The 22,744-nt window shown below is 46.0% G+C and overlaps 1 long non-coding RNA gene across 1 annotated transcript in view; it reads left to right on the top strand.

Annotated features, from left to right (window-relative positions):
* Positions 1-13,559: 13,559 nt before the first annotated feature.
* The window catches only part of LOC138670860 (uncharacterized), a 58,062-nt gene continuing 48,877 nt past the window's right edge, over positions 13,560-22,744 (top strand). The window contains exons 1-4 of the long non-coding RNA XR_011319384.1: positions 13,560-13,694; positions 15,114-15,191; positions 16,277-16,381; positions 17,780-17,889. This is a non-coding gene — a long non-coding RNA (uncharacterized lncRNA). The remainder of the gene's footprint in view (positions 13,695-15,113; positions 15,192-16,276; positions 16,382-17,779; positions 17,890-22,744) is intronic.

Here is a 22,744-nt window from a genome sequence, read left to right as displayed (position 1 = left end):
TTGTAGAGTCCGTGACGGCTATCTGTGTTGGGGGAAGCTACCGTCCTTCTGTGGGTCTGGAACTGACGGAGTGAGCTTGTTGAGCAAGACATAATATGGGTCAGTGATGCCAGTAAGGCAGCTTCCCTGGAAGTGAATGTGCCTGCAGAGTCCGGGACTGCTATCTGTGTTGGGGTAAACTACTGTCCTTCTGTGAGTATGGAACTGACGGATGTGAACTTGTCAAGCAAGCCATAGTGCGGGTCGGTGATCCCAATAAGGCAGCTTCTCTGGAAGTCAGGGCCCATATGATGCCATCCTGTGAAGCCTGCAACGCTGCCAGGCAGGTAACCCAGAGCATGGGAGACTGTGTGCACTGATGAGGGTCAGTTAATGAACTGTGCGGACATAACCACAGTTGAGAGTGGGCTGTAAGTTAAGTCTGTGAAGTGTAAACATGGCCTACAGTGGTTTATGATGGTATAATAAACCGCATGCACTGGTTAAGTGGAAAAATTGTTCCTGAGTGCCTTAATCCTGTTGCCAAGTGAGTGTCCTCCAATACATTCAGTGAGCACTGCACTGCAACAAGAATCATCAAAAGTCGACTTTTTCTGTGGAAAGTCAACTACACATGTCTACATTCATCACAGTTGTTGCTGTACAACATTGATTCAACTCCTTTTTTGCTAAATTATTTTAAACTCTCAGCCTCGAAGGAGAATACCTAGTCACAATTATTTCTCAAAGAAAACCATACCTTCTTTTTACTCTCATTAGTTGGCAGAGATCATGGGCATTTGCATTATCATTGTGCTGCAAGGATGCATACTTCTGTCAGCAGCAGCAACCATGGCCAGTACGTGTCTTGAACTGTCCTCCCATCTATCTTCCTGCTCCCTCTTCGACTGCTTACAATCAGGGTTCCGGTCACACCACTCCACTGAAACTGCCCTAACTAAGGTCACCAATGACCTATTAACCGCCAAGAGCAAGCGACACTACTCTGTCCTCCTCCTCCTGGACCTGTCTTCTGCCTTTGACACAGTGGACCATTCCCTGTTGCTGCGGACCCTCTCATCCCTTGGCATCACAGACTTGGCCCTATCCTGTATCTTGTCATACCTAACTGACCGGACATTCAGCGTCTCCCACTCACACACCACCTCCTCACCTCGCCACCTATCTGTCGGAGTCCCGCAAGGCTCAGTTCTAGGGCCCCTGCTCTTCTCCATTTACACTTTTGGGCTGGGACAGCTCATAGAATCTCACGGTTTTCAGTATCATCTCTATGCTGATGACACACAGATCTACATCTCTGGACCAGATATCACCACCCTACTAACCAGAATCCCTCAATGTCTATCCGCTATTTCATCCTTCTTCTCCGCTAGATTTCTAAAACTTAACATGGACAAAACAGAATTCATCATCTTTCCCCCATCTCACGCAACCCCCCCAACGAACCTATCTATTACAGTAAATGGCTGCCCACTCTCCCCAGTCCCTCAAGCTCGCTGTCTTGGGGTAATCCTTAACACTGATCTCTCCTTCAAACCGCATATCCAAGCCCTTTCCACTTCCTGCCGCCTTCAACTCAAAAATATTTCACGGATCCGTACATTCCTAAACCAAGAATCTGCAAAAACCCTAGTCCATGCCCTCATCATCTCCCGCCTCGACTACGATAACCTCCTGCTCTGTGGCCTCCCCTCTAACACTCTCGCACCCCTTCAATCTATTCTAAACTCAGCTGCCCGATTAATCCACCTGCCCCACCGCTATTCCCCGGCCTCTCCCCTCTGTCAATCCCTTCACTGGCTCCCCATTACCCAGGGACTCCAGTACAAAAGCCTAACCATGACATACAAAGCCATCCACAACCTGTCTCCTCCATACATCTGTGACCTCGTCTCCCGGTACTTTCCTGCACGCAACCTCCGATCCTCACAAGATTTCCTTCTCTTATCTCCTCTTCCCACAATCGCATACAAGATTTCTTTCGCACATCACCCCTACTCTGGAACTCTCTACCGCAATATATCAGACTCTCACCTACTATCGAAACCTTCGAAAAGAACCTGAAGACCTACCTCTTCCGGCAAGCCTACAACCTGCAGTAACCACCGATCGACCAAACCACTGCACGACCAGCTCTAGCCTCACCTACTGGATCCTCACCCATCCCTTGTAGATTGTGAGCTCTCGCTTGTATTGTTCAAGATTATTGTACCTGTTTTTATTATGTATACCCCTCCTCACATGTAAAGCGCCATTTATTCCATTTATAATAATAAACAATAATAATAATAATAATCCCACCAGTGAAAAAGTGCATCCTTGTTTTTTACTTACCTTCAGCGTTTCTGTTCATTTTGTTTCTATCTTATGTTTTGGCATCCAAAACTCTGTGTTTTACAGTACAAGCAAAGTGGATGGAATTAATAGAAATCTCATGCCCATTGTACTTCTTTTTTTATGATGTGTAAAAAACCCAAAACCCAGCAAGTCAAATTTCTCTTGCAGGTACACTCACAGAAGTCTGCTCTGCGAATTCCTGACATTACCGTTCATCAGTCACCACGTTATATATGAGCCGGGAGATGCTGCTGCTCAAACCCTATAGAGCCTCATCTTGAGTATCTGAGTCGTCCACCAGGGCCTGGGGTACTTGGTAACCAGGTCCGGTACTTAAAGGGGATGTCACGGTGGTGGCAACCTGGTCCATGGCCCTGGGCGCCCAAATAAATGGGAAAAGTCTTTAAAGGGGTTTGGTGAATAAAGTTCATGTTTGTGATGCCACCTGTGGTATTTGGTCAGTGGGGACTGATGCTGCATAAAGGGATCCTCTGGGGTGATGTTATGGCAGCTAGATGGTATAACTTCCCACAGGTGAAGTTGGGTCCCCAGGGCTCCCGGTGTGTAGCTGGTGATGGTGGGTAATGTATAAAGAAACGGAGGACACAGGTTTGCAGTCTCAATAGCCGGGTTACTGTAAGCTTCAGGCAACCGCAGTCCAGGGCACCAGATCACAGGTACAGGCAGGGTCCGGCTGGCTTGGAAGTGAATTCAGAGTCCTCTTTACCAGGTGGAGTTAAAAGACTTCCTATTAGTGCGGTGATGTTATAGTCCCTTACTGCCTATGGCTTCTGGCAAGGTCCTCACAGTTCTCTCTGTCCTCCATGAAGGTTAGGTCACAAACCCATATGAAAGGTGGCTCGAGCCTTTTTATAGGGTCTCTATCATGACCCAGGCTCTATGGGCCACTGTGTCTCCTGGGTATTAGGGTGGACAGGTTACTTATAGCAATCCAGCTGCCCTGCCAGTTTCTGCTGTGCCTCTTAGAGTCTGACACAGCCTCGGTCTTCCGGCTACCGGAATCTGCGCTCGGTCAGGGAGGTAACCCAAATGCTGCTATGCTCCCCTGGTGTCACTCTCCTGTGCTCCACTCTTCTGCACGCTCACTAAACGCTCTTTCTTGCTCTCTCAATCCTAGAGCTACAGCACCTCCGACTGCACAGCCCCAAGGACATCTCTCTGCCTTGGACTGCTCCAGTCTGCTGTCTGGCACCAACTGTCTAACTTTCCCTCCAAGCCAGAATCTATATTAGGGAAGTTCCCCTTAATCCGTGTTCAGAGCTCCCCCTTCTGGCCTGGAGTGTGAACATATTGTATGCTTTGTTATTACCTGATAAAAGGAATCTTCCTTCGCTTCCAATCATGACATCACTCTCCCCGTGAGGAAAGCAATGCCATTGTGACAACCAGGACCCTGGGGTGTCATATATCCATAGTGTTTGATCTAGGTAATTGAGGAACATTGTGGGACCAGTGGATTACGTCGGAGCTGGGAAGTTTGCTTTCTTAATAAATTGGTGAACGAGGGACTGTCTCTTACTTTTTTGTCTGTATTTCTCTCTTTTCATATCTTTCAGATTTCTATTTGTGAACTGTCGGAATCCTTGAACTACAGCAGACCTGCATTGTTTTTTTTTGTTTAATAAATTGGTCAACCAGGGAAAAAGTTGGGGAGTTTTTTTTTTTTAAGTAAACTATTTTAGTGTGTGTCTTTTTATCTTTATACTTACTTGGTTAGTGATGGGGGTGTCTGATAGACGCCTCTTCATTATTAACACCAGGGCTTCATGTCAACTGACATTACACAACTGACATCAACCCCAAAAACAATTACCTCGATTGCCAGTGCACCAAGGCAATAGAGAAGACCTAAGGCAAAGCGCCAGAATTGGTGCATGTAATGTGATACACCACTTCTGTGGTGGCTGCGGGCTGGGATTTTGGGGCTGGAAGGGCCCAATAACCATGGACCTTCCCAATATGATAATATAAGCCAACCGTTGTCTGTTTCACGCTTGCTGGTTATCATAAATACGGGGAACCCCACGTCGTTTTTTATTTATTTATTAAGTTAAACCAGGCTAAATACCCTTTAGTGCCAAATGAAAGACACTAAAGGGTGCAAGCTTGTAATATGAAGGGGGGTTGGGAAATTAGATATCTGCAGGATATCTTTCTATTCTATCTAATATATTTCTATCATCTATCTAGCTATATCTTTATATTTTTTTGTGTCTGTATATGTGTTTTAAGTGTTGCACTCTTTGCTTTGGACAGGTTCCTGTTTGCTCTGCTGCCTGTGTTTTAACCAACTTTATTGAGACTAAAATGCATGCCTCAAAAATGCATTAAAAACATAAAAAAAATGCAAGGAAACTAAGGTGCGGAATCGTTGCAGAAATTCTGTAGGGTCAAAAACTCAGCAAACACTGATTGTGGGAATGTATGCTTAGAGCAATAAACGGCGATGACTGATTATATCATGCAGCAAAGAAAGAATAACTTCCAAGTGGGCAATTTTGAGGGGCTGATTCAGACTTGAAAGAGGTTCTTGAGGAATGTCAATGCCATCTTGATGGGATGGCCAACTCAAATTTGATGGTGGCTTAAGGGCATGCCCACGCACTCGGTTTTCTTAGGTGGATACACTCAGCCCACTCGATTCATATACATACAAACACCAGTGATTTCAATGAATAAAATGCGAGGTATACTGAATCTTATTTTTATTTTACTTATTTATCTACCTCCATTCATTTCATAGAGCTTTGTAGACATCATCATCACTGTCCTCAGTGGAGTTCACAATCTAAATTCACTATCAGCATGTCTGTAGAGTGTGGGAGATAACCAGTGAACCTGGAGGAAATCCATGCAAACGCAGAGACAACATACAAACTCCTTGTAGATGTTGTTCTTGATGGACCCCAGTGCTGCAAGCCTACAGTATTAACCATTGAGCCACCAGATTGCCCTATTTATCATTTTGCTCTATAACATACTGCCCACAGATAGGACTACATGTACAACATGATAGGTTCCCTTTAAAGTGTAACTGCAATTTCAGGAAACTGTTCAGACCTGTCATATGTGCATAAAGAATAATTTTATTTGTGGTCATTACATGTGTGACGCCCCAGGGTCCTGGTCATCACAGTGGCATTGCTTTCCTTACGGGGAGAGTGATGTCACGCTTGGAAGCGATGAAGGATATCTTTCACCAGGTAATCACATACACAACACAATCAAACTCCTGGCCAGAAGGGGGAGCTCTGAACCCGGATTAAGGGGAACTTTCCTTATAAATTCTGGCTGGAGAGGAAGTGAGTGAGCATTCTGTCAGAGGACAGAGACGAAGGCAGACGGACATAGAGTATCAGAAGGTCTGAAGGGGCCGTTTAGCCAGAGTTGCTACAGCTCCTGGAGAGAGGAAACTTAGAAGGTAAGGACAACTTTTGGAAAGTGTGCAGGAGAGAGAAGGCACAGTAGAGTGACACCAGAGCAGTGATTTGGCTACCTCCCTGGCTAGCGCAGACTCCAGTAGCTGGAAGACCGAGGCCGTGCCGGACCCTAAGGGGCATAGCTGAAACTGGCAGGACAGCTGGACTTTAAGTTACCTGTCTGCCTTTACACCCAGGAGGAACAGTGATATATAGGGCCCGGGTTGTGATAGAGACCCTGTAAAAAGGCTCGAGTCACCTGTCATACGGGTTTGTGTCCTAACCTATATGGAGGACAGAGAGGAACTGTGAGGACCTTATCAGAAGCGATAGGCAAGAAGAGACTACAACACCACCGCACTTTCAGGAATGCTTTCATCTCCACCTGGTAAAGGGGACTCTGGATTCGCTTCCAAGCCAGCTGGACCCTGCCTGTACCTGTTATCTACATCTTATATATAATTGTCTAAGGGTCACTTCCATCTGTCTGTCCTTCTGTCACGGTTATTCATTCGCTGATTGGTCTCGCCAGCTGCCTGTCATGGCTGCCGCGACCAATCAGCGACGGGCACAGTCCGGAAGAAAATGGCCGCTCCTTACTCCCCGCAGTCAGTGCCTGTCGCCCGCATACTCCCCGCCGGTCACTGCTAACACAGGGTTAATGCCGGTGGTAGTGGACCATGTTATGCCGCGGGTAACGCAATCCGTTACCGCCGCTATTAACCCAGTGTGTCCCCAACTTTTTACTATTGATGCTGCCTATGCGGCATCAATAGTAAAAAATGTAATGTTAAAAATTATTTAAAAAAAAAACCCTGCTATACTCACCCTCCGTAGTCGCTTGTGCCGGCCGCCATCTTCCGTTGCAGGTTCCGGTGGCAAAGATGGTATGGGAGAAGGACCTGTCATGACATCACGGTCATGTGACCGCAACGTCATCACAGACCCTGCGCGCCTGCGTGAGAAGGACCTGCCATGACGTCACGGTCATATGATCATGACGTCATCACAGGTCCTGCGCACCTGCGCTAGAAAGACCTGCCATGACGTCACGGTCATGTGACCGTGACGTCATCACAGGTCCTGCGCTCATACCAACCATGGGACTGGAGCTGCCGTGGACTACAAGGGGCCCTCAGAAAGGTGAGTATATGTTTATTTTTTATTTTTAAACCTGTGACAAACCTGGCTGGGCAATATACTATGTGACTGGCCAATATACTACGTAGCTCTGTGCTGTATACTACTTCGCTGTGCACTATACTACGTGGCTCTGTGCTGTATACTATGTCACTGGGCAATATACTACGTGGCTGGGCAATATACTACGTGGCTGGGCAATATACTACGTGACTGGGCAATATACTACGTGGATGGGCAATATACTACGTGGCTGGGCAATATACTACGTGGCTGGGCAATATACTACATGGGCTGTGCAATATACTACGTGGACATGCATATTCTAGAATACACTAAGCATTAGAATCGGGCCACCATCTAGTAGTAACATAGTAACATAGTTATTAAGGTTGAAGGAAGACTTTAAGTGCATCTAGTTCAACCCATAGCCTACCTAACATGCCCTAACATGTTGATCCAGAGGAAGGCAAAAAAAAACCCATGTGGCAAAGAGTAAGCTCCACATTGGGGAAAAATTCCTTCCGGACTCCACATACGGCAATCAGACTAGTTCCCTGGATCAACGCCTTATCAAGGAATCTAGTATATATAACCTGTAACATTATACTTTTCAAGAAAGGCATACAGTCCCCTCTTAAATTTAAGTAATGAATCACTCATTACAACATCATACGGCAGAGAGTTCCATAGTCTCACTGCTTTTACAGTAAAGAACCCGCGTCTGTTGTTATGCTTAAACCTTCTTTCTTCCAGACGTAGAGGATGCTCCCTTGTCCCTGTCTCAGGTCTATGATTAAAAAGATCATCTGAAAGGTCTTTGTACTGTCCCCTCATATATTTATACATTAAAATAAGATCCCCCTTAGCCTTCGTTTTTCCAAACTAAATAGCCCCAATTGTAGTAACCTATCTTGGTATTGCAGACCCCCCCAGTCCTCTAATAACCTTGGTCGCTCTTCTCTGCATCCGCTCTAGTTCAGTTATGTCTTTCTTATACACCGGAGACCAGAACTGTACACAGTATTCTAAGTCTGGTTGAACTAGTGACTTGTATAGAGGTAAAATTATGTTCTCCTCATGAGCATCTATGCCTCTTTTAATGCATCCCTCTATTTTATTTACCTTTGTAGCAGCTACATGACACTGGCCGCTAAATGTGACTTTGTCATCCACCCATACTCCCAGGTCTTTTTCATTGACGGTTTTGCCCAGAGAATTAAGCACATAGTTATACATCTTGTTACTCCTACCCAAGTGCATGACCTTAGGGTACCGTCACACAGTGGCATTTTGATCGCTACGACGGCACAATTCGTGACGTTCCAGCGATATACTTACGATCTCGCTGTGTCTGACACTCTACTGCGATCAGGGACCCCGCTGAGAATTGTACGTCGTAGCAGATTGTTTGAAACTTTCTTTCGTCGTCAAGTGTCCCGCTGTGGCGGCATGATCGCATCGTGTAACAAAGGTGTGCACGATATTGTATACGATGTACGCATAGTAACCAACAGCTTCTACATCGCAAACACGTCATTAAATTATCGCTCCAGCGTCGTGCATTGCGAAGTGTGACCGCAGTCTACGACGCTGGAGCGATAATGGTGCGATGCTGGAGCGTCACGGATCGTGCCGTCGTAGCGACCAAAGTGCCACTGTGAGACGGTACCTTAACATTTATCCCCATTAATGCTCATTTGCCATTTGTCAGCCCAAGCTTCTAGTTTACATAAATCATCCTGTAATATAAAATTGTCCTCCTCTGTATTGATTACCCTGCAAAGTTTAGTGTCATCTGCAAATATTGAAATTCTGCTCTGTATGCCCCCTACAAGGTCATTAATAAATATGTTAAAAAGAAGAGGGCTCAATACTGACCCCTGTGGTACCCCACTGCTAACCACGACCCAGTCCGAGTGTGTTCCATTAATAACCACCCTTTGCTTCCTATCCCTGAGCCGGCTCTCAACCCACTTACACATATTTTCCCCTATCCCCATTATTCTCATTCTATGTATCAACCTTTTGTGTAGCACCGTATCAAAAGCTTTTGAAAAGTCCATATACGCTACGTCCACTGGGTTCCCTTGGTCCAGTCCGGAACTTACCTCTTCATAGAAATTGATCAGATTAGTCTGACAGGAATGGTCCCTAGTAAACCCATGTTGATATTGGGTCATGAGGTTATTCCTCTCCAGAGACTCCAGAATAGCATCCCTTAGAATGCCCTCCAGGATTTTACCCACAGTAGAGGAAAAGCTTACTGGTCTATAATTTCAGAGTTCAGTTTTTATCCCCTTTTTGAATATTGGCACCACATTTGCTATACGCCAGTCCTGTGGTACAGACCCTGTTATTATGGAGTCTTTAAAGATTAAAAATAATGGTCTATCAATTACTGTACTTAATTCCTGCAGTACTCGGGGGTGAATCCCATCCGGGCCCAGAGATTTGTAAATTTTAGTGATTTTTAGACGCTGTTGTACTTCCTGCTGGGTTAAGCATGTGACATTTAATGGGGAATTTTTGTTATCACTGATCATATTGTCTGCCATGGGATTTGCTTGTGTAAATACTGATGAGAAAAAGTCATTTAGTATATGGGCTTTTTCCTCATCCTCATCCACCATTTCACCCAGACTAGTTTTAAGGGGGCCAACACAATCATTTTTTAGTTTCTTACTATTTACGTAGTTAAAGAATATTTTGAGATTATTTTTACTCTCTCTGGCAATGAGTCTCTCTATCTCAATCTTTGCTGCCTTGATTTGCTTTTTACAGAATTTATTTAATTTTCTGTATTTGTTTAATGCCTCCTCACTACCTACTTCCTTTAATTCTCTAAATGCTTTTTTTTGTCCCTTATTGCGCCCCTTACAGCTCTTATTAGCCATATTGGTTTCCTCCTATTCCTAGTATGTTTATTCCAATATGGTATATACTGTGCACAGGTCCTATCCAGGATGCTAATAAACGTCTCCCATTTTCTTTGTGTATTTTTATATCTCAGGACATCGTCCCAGTTAATTGCACCAAGATCCTCTCTCATCTGTTGGAAATATGCCCTCCTGAAGTTTAGTGTCCTTGTAACCCCTCTACTACACATCTTATTAAAGGATACATGAAAACTTAGTGTTTTGTGATCACTATTCCCCAAGTGACCCCCAACCCTTATATGTGATATGCGGTCTGGCCTGTTGGTTAATATAAGGTCTAGCAGTGCCCCCCTTCTTGTTGGGTCCTGAACCAACTGTGAAAGGTAATTGTCTCTCATAGTTGTCAAAAAGTGATTACCTTTCCTGGAACTGCAGATTTCCGTTCCCCAATCTATTTCAGGGTAGTTGAAGTCCCCCATAATAATGACTTCTCCTTGAGTCGCAGCTTCATCTATTTGCTTTATGAGGATATTCTCTGTTGCTTCCATTATTTTTGGAGACTTATAACAAACCCCTATCAGTAATTTATTATTTATTCCCCTGCAAAGCAGTCATTAAAGCAAAAGGTGGCTACTTTGAAGAACTTAGACTATAAAACATAATTTCAGTTGTTTCACACTTTTTTGTTAAGTATATAATTCCACATGTGTTAATTCATAGTTTTGATGCCTTTAATGTGAATGTACAATTTTCATAGTCATGAAAATACAGAAAAATCTTTAAATGAGAAGGTGTGTCCAAACTTTTGGTCTGTACTGTACATGACAAATTTTTCAGACATGAAAAGCCACTGAGTATTTCAAGATGAAAAACTCCACAGAAAACATTGGCACTTTTTTTCTGATTAATTTTGTAGCTTTTTTATTTATTTTGAGAGCCTTTATTTTTTAAACGCAGTTCTTTAGTGTTTTTTTCCTTAAATTTTTGTGGGGTTTTTGTAATGGTCTTTTGATGGTTGTTTTATTTACGCCATTAAAATATGAAGAACCCGATAATGGATTTACAAGCAAAATCAATGGCAAAACACTCTATTGAGCTTTCCCACTGACTTGTATTGTAAAGTATTGATCATCTTCAGATTGGCATACTGAAGCAGCTCATTGAAACATGGTACATGACGGAGAACTGATAAGATCGATGGTTTACACTACAAAGTGCCATGATGGTGATGAGATCCTGCACTCTGTCTACTCTGTAGGTCATTACGGGCCCCCATAAACTACTTACAGACTACTGGATGGATCTGCTCATTGCCACAGCCCACAGATTGTAAAAGGGTAAGATATGTTCACAGCTGCGTTGATCTGGTCACAGACTTTGTAGTATAAATCATCCACAGCATCAGTGTTTCAATGTGGCCCATGGGTTATATTAAGCATGTAACCTCATCACTGACACAAATCCACTGCAACAACTCTTTGTCACGATAATATGAATATGCCCTGTTTGAGTATCTACCTAAAAGTTCCATGGCCTATCAGACACACGCTATGGGCCTTTCCGACCCCTCTCTTCTCCCTCTGCCTGTGTGTGAAATCCTATACTTCTTCCCCCCCTCAAGAATTTATATGGCTTTACGCTATGCAGTCAGACTCTGTGAAAATCCCTCATTCCCCCCTCCCGCCTGATACTGGTTAAAACTGGTACTGAAAGCATGAGATTCTATTGTTCTCTGAAGGTTATGCCTATTGGCACAGATCAGTGCTAAATATATAAGAATTATATATTCCAGATGTCCATCGAGGGACCTATAACTGCCTGAAATTGCTAGAAGCTAAACCCAACGAGTGCAAAGAGCGGGTTTCTCCGTAAGCAGGTCATGTAGTTACACTGTGTTTACACTTAAAAGAATCGCCCCGACATAGTGCACCTCCTGATCATTGGGTCTTTCATATACGAGGTTCATACAGTGAGCTAGGCATAAAAATGGGTGCCATAACTCTAAGTAAAGGGGAGGTTTCAGCCTCTAAGGGAGGTCACCACAGGGGGAGTGTCTGGGTTTTAGGCTAGGAAATGAAGTGAGTGAAGCAGCAGTCTTCACGTGTCTTTGTCTGGGGTCTAGCTGCTGAGAGACAGGGGTGATGCATCTGGATATATGCTCATCTTTCCCCTAGAGCACATGGTTAGCCATGAATTGATATGACATAACGAAATGTAAGTGTTTTTCAACTTTTTATCCCATTTTATTTGTAATTGTATTGTACATATGATATTTGTCATCTTTATAATATCTTTTTGTACCTCTGTAAACACTGCCTACCTTTTTTGGAGTAAAATATAAAATTACTAGCTTGTCTCACATTGTTCTATAACATACTGTCACGTCCTCTGAAGTGAATTACGTTACTAATCTGGGTTGGCTCCGGACCCATTAATAATTAAGAAATCGGAGCTGGTGGCAGCAGAATTTGTCCTGTGCAATTGGGAGTCTTTGTATCGACGGTGGCGTTGAAAATGATTGTTCCCGCCTGAGTGGCACTAGTTATATCACCCTCGCTCAGGGCCGCCATCAGGGCAGACAGTCTCATCTGCTCACCGGGCCCCCCTGCAGGCGCTGCGGCACCAGTGGTGTAGGAAGGGGGGGGCGGGCCGGGGGGCGGGCCGCCCCGGGCGGCACAATGCGGGGGGTGGGTCACAGAGTGACAGACTGCAGGGCATCAGGAAGAAGCCGGGTGTAAGTGCTGTGCAGCCCTCCACCAGTCATCCGGGTCTCCAACAAAATGGCCGCAGCTCCGGGAGGCGGAAGTGATGACATTGCCGCCTCTAGTGGAAGCACAGGGCGCACCTGTGAATACTGTCCCCCATCTTCCTGCACATGTGCTGCCTGTAGTCCGGGCTGTACAGCGCCATCACTGCACGCTATGGAGGCGGCCCAGAAGTGGCTCACACTGCCCAGCCAGCCCAGTCTGAAGAAGCTGACTGACCCCAGCTATGGAAAGCCTGGACGTCAGCAGCACCCGCCGCTGCAGGACCTGACCAGGGCTCACACCGAGAGCTTCAATGAGGCCATGACTTACGGGCTGTACCGGGCGATCCAGGTGAGGAGCCGGCCCGGCGCTGCATGTGACTTGTTGCACTAGGGGTTATGCAGGATCTTTAAGGACAGAGGCTAGTTTTGCTCTTGCAGTTGTCCTTTTCTTCCAAAACAATGGAGACTTTTGTTTTTGAGGGATAATTTGTGTTTTTTTTTCCTTGCACTTTCCCGTATAATATGCATAAAATTCCCAAGTGCGAGCGATGAATTGGTGAAAAAGCAATGTCTCCTCCCTTGTTTCGTTACGTTCCTCTTTGTGCTGTAGAAATAACGGATCGATGGCGGCGACACCAAACTTGTGAGGTTTTATGTTAGTGGCTCTGCTGAAATGTGGATTGTCGCCAATGTCCGCGCCCCGCGGGCTTGTCTTATATCTGGCGAGGTGCGGCTTTTAAGAAGCACAGCAGTATTCCGCACACAATGGACAGTACAAGGTAGATAGAATTGTACTAATCTCTTTGCTGTGATTACCATTACACCGGGAAGGCTCCAGGTCACTGACAGCAAACAGAGATCATAAACATTACAGAGGCATTACAGAGGAATTCCAGAACAAATAAGAATACAAGTTTCAGAATGATCTTCTATTACACACGTCACCAGCTCTGTACTCACACTGTGCCACACATAAAATACAGGGCGCCAAACTCGGGAACAGCCCCGGGTGGCAAAAGCTCTAGCTACGCCCGTGTGCGGCACACTATAGACGTGCGGGCCCGTGCCTGCACGTCAATAGTTAACAGTCGCCGCCAGCCAGTCGGAGGCTGGCAGCTGACTTGAGCGGCCGCAGGAGCACACAGCCAGGTAAGAAGTATTTTTTTTTTTTTGGTAGCGGCGATCCAGGGGAGGGGGCCTGGGGTACTATGCTGGGCACGGGGGCAGAATGCTGGGCACGCAGGGGGCAGAGGAGATGCTGGACACAGGGGCAAAATGCTGGACAAAGGGGCAGAAAGCTGGACACAGGGGCAGAGGAGATGCTGGACACGGGGGCAGAATGCTGGACAATGGGGAAGAAAGCTGGACACAGACAGGGGCATTATGCTGGACACAGGGGCAGAATGCTGGACACAGGGGCATTATGCTGGACACGGGCAGAATGCTGGACAAAGGGGCAGTATTCTGGACACAGGGGCATTATGCTGGACAAAGGGGCAGAAAGCTGGACACAGAGGCATTATGCTGGACACAGGGGCAGAATGCTGGACACAGGGGCATTATGCTGGACACAGGGGCATTATGCTGGACACAGGGGCATTATGCTGGACACAGGGGCAGTATGCTGGACACAGGGGCAGTATGCTGGACACAGGGGCATGATGCTGGACACGGGGGCAGAATGCTGGACAAAGGGGCAGAAAGCTGGACACAGACAGGGGCATTATGCTGGACACAGGGGCATTATGCTGGACACAGGAACATTATGCTGGACACAGGGACAGTATTCTGGACACAGGGGCATTATGCTGGACACAGGGGCAGTATTCTGGACACGGGCATTATGCTGGACACAGGGGCATTATGCTGGACATGGGCAGAATGCTGGACACAGGGGCAGAATGCTGGACACGCTGGGGCAGAATGCTGGACACGCTGGGGCAGAATGCTGGACACGCTGGGGCAGAATGCTGGACACAGGGGCAGAATGCTGGACACAGGGGCAGAATGCTGGACACAGGGGCAGAATGCTGGACACGGGCAGAATGGAGATACGGGGTATGATGAAAGACATGGGGGCATGACTGGAGACAGATGGGGGAAGGATTGGAGACAGATGGGGCAGAATGGAGACACAGGAGGCATGATTGGAGACATGGGGGCATGATTGGAGACACTGGGGGCAGAATTAGAGACAGATCTTGCAGGATCATGGGGCAGGATGGATATGATGGAGACAAATGGGTCAGGATGGGGAGATCATATGGGGCAGAATGGATTTTCATGAGGGCAGGATGGGAGAACATATGGCTGACGCCAGGAATGAGACACACATTGGCCAGGATGGGGAATATTATTACCATAGGGACTAATTTAGGGATATTATTACTGCAGTGATGTATTTATTTTATTTTTTGAGGATACTGTTTTAAATGAGGGGGCGGTCCTGTTACTGTGTAGAGTGATACCATGTTGCCTCTTTTTCTTCATGTGGTGTAATGTAAAAGTTGGAAAAATTAAGTAATGTATTCTACAAGCAAAGCTCGAGATAACTGTTGTTTCCTGCAGAAACGAGTCCTGGCTAGATGAAATGATGGCGGTCTGTGCTGGATGAAAGATAAAGGACTTCACCTAGAGACGTCACTGGTGAGTCAGTGTGTTACCTATACACTGACACTATACACTGCATACAGAGCTCCTGTGTATAATTTCACTAGTGATCACTGTATTATCTGTACACAGACACTGCATACTAAGTACAGTTCTCCTGTGTATAATGGCACTTATGGTGATAGTATGGTGCTTTTTTTTTATTACTGATCAGAATTGTAGTATTCAGTCACTATATGGTGGTAATATGCGGTCTGGTCATGGTGTAGCGGTATTTGTTCTTTGTATGTGATATTATTCGATCACTGTGGTGGTAATATGTCATCTGGTCATGGTGTAGCGGTATTTGTTCTTTGTATGTGATATTATTGGTCATTTAAAAAATTGAAAAATAAATTAAAATATACCTAAATTGTATTGCATATTTTAACAAATATTTAATAGGTTACAGTAGAGTAGGGCCCGGCCAAAAGTGTCTACCGTGTTATGGTGGCGGCTTAAAAAATCTTTTGGCCAAAACAAAAGCTGCAGCTATATGTGTGATCTAGTGATGGGAACTGTCAATGTGTGATAGGTGAGAAGTGTAGTTTTTCCAAGAGAGAGCGGTGGGATTGTGGACAGTTCGAGGGGTGGAGCGTGGAGGCGGAGCTGGGGTGGAGGCGGGGCTGGGGTGGAGCCTGGGCGGAGTCTCAAGGGGGCCCCGAAAATTTTGCCAGTATGGGGCCCCAAAATTTCTAGTGGCAGCCCTGCCCTCGCTGCAGCATGCCCAATAGCCAGTACATAGCAGGCAGCCTTTCTGGTGTCTAATTACCCTAGTTGCAGTACCCTGACTGACCTGAGGGTAAGGGGGGCACCAGAGAGCTGCAAGTTCCAAACCGGAACTGGGAAGTGGGATATAGATAAAACACCTTCAGAAAAAAACAGGGGCACCCAAGCAACCCCAGTTCATGACAAATTGGTGTGAACTGTGGAGATCATCAAGGTATCCTCCCCGTGAACCGTGACATATTGGTGGCAGCGCGGTGAGATTTCTGACACTCTTCTATAACAAAATCCCTCTATGCTTCAGTGGAGATCGTATAGGTAGAAGTAGACGCTCTCAAAATTTTCTCTGCTTACAGGACCTGTCCTCCAGAGGCTGCATCTCAGCGTATAGCAATGGGCTACAAAATAATGGCAGCAGTCTTCTCCTTCTGTTGTGAAATGGGCAGTGCACACCACTAAAGGTTTGTTCATACTGGGCGTTTTTGCTGCTTTTTTATGCTAATTTTCAGCTGCTTTTTACAGTACTAGCAAAGCCTAGTACTGTAAAAAGAAATCTCATACACATATTGTTTTTTTTTGTCATCAGGATTTTGTGCTTTGCATTGTTATTTTGACATAGGGCATGTCGCTACTTTCAGCATTTTTCACCCATTGACTTGAATGGATGGTGAAAAAACACTGCAAATATGCAAATACGCAGGTTGACTTTTTTGCAGCGTATTTGCTGCACAAAAGTCAATGACAGCCGGATGTGACCTCCCACTCTGCTCTGCTACATCTAGATGGCAGGCTGCATTATGCGTCCATGCAGCCTGTCATCTAGCAGAGCAGACCTGAACCCCATTCACTTGAATGGGGGGCCTGACAATAGAGTGTTTGACATGCTGTCATATGCATGACAGCGTGGCAAATACTGCTTCTGATCGGCGGGGAAATCATCCCTGCCGGTCAGAGAGCCACGGTTCCCACGCTCAGCTGTGATCGGAGATATAAAGTTTACCTCCGGTCACTGGTGTCAGCTGATGGGACAACTGATCCCATCATCCGGCACCTGCTACCGCTAATGACAGCGAGAGCAGGAGCAGCGGATGGGAGTATTCATCTGCAGCTCCTGCGCTATAAATAAATCACTTGAAAAAAAATCGGCATGGGTACCCCCCTACTTTTGATAACCAGCCAGACAAGACTCACAGCTGGGGGCTGCAACCCTCAGCTGTCAGCTTCAGCAAGTTGGTTATGAAGAATAGAGGGGTCCTCACGCTTTTTTAAAAAAAAAAATTTAAATAAATAATTTTTAAAAATGGCGTGGGGTCCCCACCATTTTTTACAATCAGCCTTGCTAAAGCTAATAGCAGCCCACAGCTGCCCAGAAAAGGCACATCTATTAGTACATAGTAAATATTCAGCTTGGTTATAATCACCATCTGCCTAGACTGTGAAGCTTGGCTCACTAGACCAAGGTGCACAATTAACATTTCTCATTATTCTTCCAGAGTTCCTGCAATACTGGTAAATCCAGTTTGTCCTTTGTCTGCTAAATGTAACTACTGCTGTTATATATTCCCCTACAATCATATTTTTCCTTCACAGAAACTAACCCTAGTCGCCCATGCCCATCCTGTGCTGCTCTTGCTGTCTGCATTGACACATTACACATTTGCAAATACAAATAGCAACCCCCTGTGGCTGGAAAACCCCCCAATAAAAAACAATAAAAACAATAATAAAACACTTTGCGACACGTTCCTTTTAAGACTCACCACAGGTTTCTCATTGTTTGTAGTTCTATCATAGCAGTAAAAACAACCTCGATTTGGTATTGCTGAGAAGTACTCAAATGGATTAATTTGATATTTCAGAACCCTGGTGGCAGCGTCGGACTGGAGCACCTTGGGCCCACCAGAGAAAATCATTCGTGGGGCCCACTATGTAGCTACATAGAAGTACATTCAAGACCATCAATTGTGCGGTAAAATATGCTTATATCTGGGCATAATATAAGGTAGTACACATCTTAATTATGTAGCAGGGGTTGGGGTAGCCCCCTCATAGAATATAAAGTAGCCCCCCTCATAGAATATAATGTAGCCTCCCACAGAATATAATACAGATCCCTCATAGAATATAATGTAGCCTCCCTCATGGAATATAATGCAGCCCCCCTCATAGGGTATAATAAAGCACCCCACAAAATATAATGCAACCCCCTCATAAGGTATAATGCAGCCCCCCCATAGAATATAATGTAGCTCCCTCATATGGCATAATGCAGCCACTCCACAGAATATAATGTAGCCCCTCAGAGTATAATGCAACCCCCTCATAAGGCAGCCCCCATAGAATATACTGTAGCCCCCTCATAGGGCATAATGCAGCTCCGTTCATATAGTATGATGTAGCCACCTCAGAGAATAATGCAGCCCCTCCACAGAATATAATGTAGCCCCCTCAGAGTATAATGTCACCCCCTCATAAGGCAGCCCCCCATAGAATATACTGTAGCCCCTCATAGGGCATAATGCAGCTCCCCTCATATAGTATGATGTAGCCCCCTCAGAGAATAATGCAGCCCCCACAGAATTATAATTTAGCCCCCTCATAGGGTATAATGCAGCCCCCCTGAAAGGGTATAATGCAGCCCCCTCCACCATCATTGTTCTCCCCCTCCACCATTGTACTCATTACCACCTCCATACCCACCACCATTGTCCTTTCCACCACTACCATGTTTGTCCTTTACACCACAACCATCATTGCTTTGCTTCCCCACCATCATCATTGCCTCCCCCACCACCATCATCATCATTGCCCCACCACCATCATCATTGCTTCCCCATCACCATCATCATTGCCCCTACCACCATCATCATTGCCCCCACCACTATTATCATTGCCTCCAGCACCATCATCATTGCCCTCACCACCATCATCATTGCCCCCAACACCATCATCATTGCCTCCAGCACCATCATCATTGCCTCCAGCACCATCATCATTGCCTCCAGCACCATCGTTGCCCCCACCATCATCATCATTGCCTCCAGCACCATTGCCTCCAGCACCATCATCATGGCCTCCAGCACCATCATCATTGCCTCTCCCCACACACACAGCTGCACACACGGAGGCAGGGACACACACGCAGGCAGGCAGAGACGCACACACAGAAACACACACAACCGCAGGCACACAGACACACACAGCTGCACACACGCAGGCATACTCGCACACGCACACACACACAGTCGCACACACACACACAGCACCCACTCACCTCTCCGCACGTTCCCTGCAGCCGCAGCACATCCCGGCAACTTTCTGTCTGAAACAGCTGCGCTGAATGATGACGTCATCCAGCCACACTGATTCAGACAGGAAGTGCCGGGCAGGAAGGAGGACTGTGTGGATCCCTGCAGCTCCACCCTGGTCCCAAGCTGCAGGGATCGCAATCAAGGATCGCTGCCCTATAGGTGCCCACCTCCGGAGCCCCCCATTCAGCAGCAGCAGCGGCCAGTGTTAGCCTCAGCCTGCGGGTAACGCTGCCCGCCATTAAAGTGAAATGGTATTCACGCCTCTCCACACCCATGGGGGCGTGGGGAAGTGTGAATATTCATTTCTCTTTAGCAGTGGGGACAGGCTCCTGTCCATCTGCTGCTCTCTGGCACCAGAAGGGCCCCCCTTGACTCAGGGGCCCCATAGCAGCTGGGTGTGCCGCTATTAGTGACACTCCACTGGCTGAGGGGCCCCTGGAGCAGTGGGGGCCCTAGGCAGCTGCTGGCCAATATGCCAGCAGGTGTCAGTGCCTGGGCCCACTGGAGAATCCTCCCGTTCTCCGATGGGCCAGTCCAACCCTGCCTGGTGGTGTACATAAGGGATTTACCTACAGTGCATTCATTTTCTATTGCAATATTGGATGTTCTCCTGTCTTCTCGTTCTTTTTATAGCTTTTCAAAAATATTTTAGTTGCTATCAAATTTGGGTTTAGGTAGAGTTTCCACCACAAAAGCCTCTTTATTAGGTTAAGTGACTTTTTAGTGAGTTTTTGATTCTTTATATTTTTGCCATGCCAAACACACATTGTCATAGGACTTATTCAAGTATCTGTGCAAATGTTTATAGTCTGCAACAGGTTAATTTCACATATGAGAACTGTACATTGAGTTTTGTATTCAGATTTTCCTCATAGAATTGCATTAGATGCAGAAAATTCGCAGGAAAAAAACGCATGTGAGTTTTTAGTATACTAAAAACACATGACTGTGTCAATAAAGTTTAGTCAAAGCCAAATAACAGGAAGTATCAAAAACAAAGCAGCTTTGTCTAAAAAAAAACATACCAACAAGAGACAAAAACTGCAGGGTTAAAAACATGATAAAAACGCAATGAAACAATGCAATGAATAAACAAGTATCGCAATGGAGTTAATAGGTGCAGAAATGCTGCAGAAAATCTGCAACATCAAAAACTCACCAAATACTTACCGTGAGAGCGTAGACTTAGCTTTTAATAGTAATAGATGCAGTATTTATAAGTTCCTGCTTACCTAATGATTAAGATATAAGATAATTTTGTGTCAAGCTGTTAAAGTAAAGCAAAAAAGTCTAAGGTAACAAAGCAATGATTGTGTTAAGCTGCTAAGTTATCAGTCTGGTAACACTGTAACCTCATAATCTGTGTACATAAGTAACAGTAATAAAGGAATAGAGATGTGTGAACTTGTTTGGAAAACGTTCGGCAATCTCAAATTTGGCGCGAACATAGCACACTCGGATTCGTGTTCGGTTTCACATGCATTTTTATGTGGAACCCTAGGAGTTTGGGTACCACAGTGATATTGCCTTCCTTTTGGGGAGGGTGTTGCCATGCCTGGAAATGAGGAGGATCTCTTTAACAGGTTATCTGTACATGCAACATGTTCTAACTCCAAGCCAGAAGGGGGAGCTCTGAACCCGGTTTCAAGGGAGCTGCCCTAGATATATGTTCTGGCTTGGAGGAGGAGTTAGGTAGTCTGTAGCAGACAGTGAAGGAGGAGTGAGCAGAGGAGAAGTGAGGAGCTGGAGGGGAGCTGTGACTGGGCTCCCTCCACGCTGGACTGCAGGAACCGAATACCCGGAGACTGAGGCTGTGTGGGACTGTATGCCCCACAGCAGAAACCAGAGAGCAGGAGATTGAAAGTTACTTGCCCACAACTACACCCGAAGACACAGCAGCATACAGAGCCCGGAGTCACAGTAATTAGAGACACCTATAAAAAGGCTTGTGCTGCCTGCCATGCGGGTACTGTCCTAGGACACAGAGAGAGAAAGAGAGAGGACCTTTTAAGAAGCCATAGCCAGCAAGGGACGCACCTTACAGCGCAGCAAGGAAGGCTCCTAATCCCACCTGACTAAGGGGATCCCTAATCATTTCCAGGCTGCCTGGACCTCACCATCATCTGTTACCAGTACCCTGGACTGTGGCCGTAAACCACCAGTAAACAGGTAAAGAGACTGCAACCTTGTGTCCTCTGATTCTTTCTGGCATCACGCCATCTTTGTCTATTACACTGGGAGCCTATGGGAAGCCATACCATCCTTGCTGCAGTGCCATCACCCCCAGAGGACCCCTTGAAGCAGCGTCGGTTATCCCTGACTAAATACTACAGGTGGCGTCACGAACACTCTTTATTCAAATAATCCCTTTAAAGTCCTTTCCTTTTACTTGGACGCCCAGGGCCATGACCAGGTTGCTATCGTGACCACCCTTTTAACAACCACCGGACCCAGCCCGAGTACCCCAGGGCCCTAGCGGGCGCTCCATTTACTCAGTCGGCAAAATTCTGTTACAGTTCGGTAAATAGTCACGTTTCCATTAATGCTTTTGTTATCACTTTGGCTGGCATAGTGGTGCTGTATGATGAGCGGGGTTAGGGGGGCGGAGGGACGTGTTTGATGAGGGAGTGTGTCTAGGTCAGAGGAGCTGCTGAGTATTGTTTTTTTTTATTTTTTTTCCTTAATAACTTAATGTGTGAACATTCTGGCAGCCAATCAGGGCACAGAAACCATCTAGCACGTCATGACCCAAGGTCTTCTGTGATTGGCTGCCTAAGTCACATGTCCCTGGCAATATAAAACCCAACATCTTGTTTTGCTGGCACCATTTTCACAGTGTGACAGTGCAAAGAAGCCACTCCTGTTAGGCCAGTTTCACATTTGCGTTTGTGTCCGCAGCGTTTCTTCCGCATATATCCGCATACGTTGTGTATTCCTATATTTAACATTAGGGACGCATGCGTCTGCGATCGTTTGCTTTTGGCCGCGTTTGATGACGCATGCGTCGTTTCGTCGTCTGCGGTTTTGTGCGGAAATGCAACATGTAGTAATTTTTAGAGGCGTCAATTTGCCGCCTATAAACGTATGCGGTCGATTGCGTATGGAATGCGCCAAAAAAATGCATGCGTTCACAAGCACATGCGTTTGCTTGCTTTCGTAAAAGCATGCGTTGCACCAGAGAAAAACATGTCTAGACACTGATAAGCCACCCCCCACATACCAGGTGATAAAGGGAGGTAGTGGACATTTGCAGGTCACTACTCAGCAGACAGCCAAGCAGAACAGACGGACCACAGCAGACAGCCAAGCAGAGCATACAGACCACAGCATCTTTGAGAAAACAAGCCTCTGAACAATGTGAGTATATCCTAGCCAATGCCTTTATTTTCTATTTTCTGTCTCTACATGTCCTAATTTTTGCCATTTCTTTCTTTCTGCATGCATCAGAATGTCTTCTTCTTCTGATGAGGAGCAACGTCCTGGGCCTTCCAAAGTAGAACACTGACACCACGA

Source organism: Ranitomeya imitator, chromosome 3, assembly GCF_032444005.1.
Source record: "Ranitomeya imitator isolate aRanImi1 chromosome 3, aRanImi1.pri, whole genome shotgun sequence".
Lineage (NCBI taxonomy): Eukaryota > Metazoa > Chordata > Amphibia > Anura > Dendrobatidae > Ranitomeya > Ranitomeya imitator.
The sequence above is the reverse complement of the archived record's forward strand: the minus strand, read 5'-3'. Positions and strand labels throughout refer to the sequence as shown.